The sequence below is a fragment of the Capsicum annuum genome, chromosome 1, assembly GCF_002878395.1.
Source record: "Capsicum annuum cultivar UCD-10X-F1 chromosome 1, UCD10Xv1.1, whole genome shotgun sequence".
NCBI lineage: Eukaryota > Viridiplantae > Streptophyta > Magnoliopsida > Solanales > Solanaceae > Capsicum > Capsicum annuum.
This window is the reverse complement of record NC_061111.1, coordinates 34,651,815-34,655,041: the sequence shown is the minus strand read 5'-3', so window position 1 is coordinate 34,655,041 and position 3,227 is coordinate 34,651,815. Positions and strand designations below refer to the sequence as shown.

General features: G+C 32.4%; 1 long non-coding RNA gene across 1 annotated transcript; it reads right to left on the bottom strand.

Moving 5' to 3' along the window:
* Positions 1–225: 225 nt before the first annotated feature.
* Positions 226–2,918, bottom strand: LOC107872073. Its single transcript, XR_001674755.2, has 3 exons — positions 2,686–2,918; positions 2,088–2,367; positions 226–1,998 (listed from the first exon to the last, which is right to left on the bottom strand). It is a non-coding gene; the product is annotated as an uncharacterized LOC107872073 (long non-coding RNA).
* Positions 2,919–3,227: the final 309 nt, after the last annotated feature.

Below are 3,227 nucleotides of genomic sequence, written 5' to 3'. Positions count from 1 at the left end.
ATCTAATTTTATCATAATTAGGTGGTATATGTTTCATTCTTCTGGATCTTAAATGTGTTATTAATTTTGATTCAATACTAGATATTAATGTAATTAAGTAGGCTAATTTTTGTGGGTTTTCTTTTGTTTTATTTAGACTTATATATTCTGAATAATTACTAATTAAAGATTTTTTAATTTTTCTAAAAGCTTCTCTATTTTTAAATGATCTTCGCATAATTAATTTAATAATTTTGTAGGTAAATTTTTTAACTCTATTTTTAACTCTAACATATATTTCTCTTCAGCACACACGAATCTTACCTTTACCTCGAGACTGTTTACGGAAGACCCTTAGTTTGAGCACAGCAAATAAAAGTAGGTATGGAAACGGAAAACAACAGTGGGAAGAATATGGCAACTAACTGAAGAAACAGTGACAACAGCAAAATAGTCCAATAATGGGATCACAATAAACAACAACTGGTGCTAGAAATTAAAAGCAAAATCAAAAGCAAAGAATGTTCCTACAAACTCATTACCAAATAAATTGTCTTTTCAAATTTTATACTAATGTGCAGAAACCAACAATTCATGTGAAATACCATCTCCTAGACACATATATACAAATTACATGTACATGAGAAATTAAAAAAAAAAAACATAACAGAGAACAATCTTGCAATATAGTTACTTCGATCCTTTGTTAATTCCAAGAATCATGGATTACAGTTCTCATCATTCACATGATTCCATCGGCAAATACCAAGAGGGATGTCCCGGTCAATATTGTTCGTTCAATTAAGGGTTAGGTAGAAGCTCTAACTGGCTCAATTTCGACCATGCTACAGTCAGGTTTTGTTTTCCCCTTTCTATCCACTTCTATTTTTCACCTTTCCTTCTAAATTCCTTAACTTATCTTTCAGTAAGTATTTGAATAATTATGTTAGTCCATAGTAGAAGGTTTGAGAATCTAGCTGTTTAGATTGCGCTCTTTGAGCTTATTTTAGTCAGAAATTTAATGGGACAATACAGGTTTAACTAAGTTTTAGGCATCCTGTCAAACTCACTACCGGAGACTTTGGGAAGTCGGGGTGGGAGAATACTCATTTTGACGTGGCCCTGCTAGCTTAAATATTTCACTATCCAAGCTGTAAGGATTATGTAAACTTTGGAGATATTCGACAGTTATATGATTCTTTAATAGCAAACTTAGCTGGTCATATTAAGTCGTTAATTGACATCGGAAGGCCACCACAATTTTCAGTTTCACTTTTTTTCCATGAGTTACGTTGAGAAGGGAGGTTAGACAGTAATTTAGTCAGTAATCTTTTTGCCACCACATTCTAGCAGATTTAGGTGAATTTCATACCGCAATTAAAGTGCGCTATATGTAGCATCTATAAAGCAGAAGCAGTCAAAACTGTAAAGCTTACACCAAACAAAGCTATTGAAAATCGTGGAAATTCTTGTTTTTAATTTCACATCATTAACCGAGTTAGACTGCTTATACTCTTATGCAAACGAAACTTCCAGATTACTCATTTAAACCTAATCATGCTGATATGGGTAGCAGTTGCAACAAATGCAGAAGAACTGGTAAAGCAAAGTAAATTCACATATCAATTTACTTAATAAATTCAGGTATGACTGTGTTTTAAGCAATGGCTAACAGTAGCACCTTTTAGCCTTTACTCTATTTTTATCTATTTAGACTCTAAGCAAATGTCGTTACGCAATTTCTTATTATTGGTTTGCATAAAAAGGGATTAAATACAACTTAATTTAATTTTCAGCTTTAGTTGGAGGGAAAAAGTGTTAGATTAAAATAGAATTATCAATCAAGAAATGGCACTTTCATTTTTTATTTTGGCCATAGAAGAAAGGGAAAATATATTAAAATTTTAAAGCAAAGTAAAGCCTGTACTGACCTTTGATCCATTACAATGAAGTCTTGAATTCGGGATCCATTTACAACATATGTTGGCAATCCGAAGTTCAGTACAACGGCAAGAACATCTTAGAAGAATGATTGTAAATGAGTCGAGGAAAACAAATTTAATTGTAACAGCAATAAGGAAAATATAATACGGTAACAGTTGTAATACCAAATTCATGTCCATCAGGTTGACGGTCAAAGTCCGCAAATGATGTAAGAGTAAGTCGTGTCGGCTGCGGAAGTGGATTTTCTGGCGGAGTTAGTTCTTCAATTGGTTCAACAATAGTATTTCTGTCAATTATCCAAATGAAGTCACTAATTGATTTGCCGTATGCACTGTTTGATTCCTTTACATTTGCAATAGACAGCAGGTAAGTGTAGAAAAGATGCAGCAAATCTGCATAATGTGCTATATCCGTTCCAAATATAATGCACCGAACCTATGTTTCCTACATAACAATATAATAATTTAGTTTTGCTTGCATTTGCTCAAAAGTGAAGGTACTCTTAGTTTACTAAAATTATCAGACAAAGTAGATTCGTAGTTCTAAATATTTGAGAAGATAATATATAATGAGGGCTATTTGTTACGCATAGCAAGGAAGAGAAATCAAAGTGAAAACGTAATCATCGAAAATCAGTAGTTGTTAACTAATAAAATGATTAACATTTGTGAGCTAAGACTCTATGGTGTTAATTTGCGTAATTTTATATGGTTGGTGATATTTATTTTTTCAATATTCATGTATATTTGCAAAGTAGAGTACCTTGTCATCTCGCAGAATCAAAAGCTGATATTTTTTACTCCCATGCTGACTGTCTCGTTGTCCGCCCTTGTCAATCACTTGAATACAAGTCCAGTTAATTGTTGTAGGAGTGATTTCGCTGATGCTAAATCATTCATCCATTTTGAACTAACCTGATAGTTCAATAAATATAGGTGAAAAGCTAAACAAATTTGATAGTGCAGTTAAAGTGGATAAAGCAGTGAATTTGTTAATTTTAAAAAAAAAACTTTTGCAATAATTTCATCGTATACTATGTTAGGTGTGCAATAGTCATCATGATTATCAGCTTTAGGGGGTCTTATCAATACTCGGAACACTGTTAAAACTTTTGGCCCTTGACAAAGCAACATATAATTGGCCATGAGAAAAAACGGGTTCTCTTAAGTAAATAACAACAAAACCTAATGTTTGTCCCTGAGCTTTATTAATTGTCATGGCAAAAATAGTCGTATTGGAAATTGTATTCTTTTAAATTGTAATGGTACTTTTTCATCGGCTGAAATTAACAATGGTATTTGTGT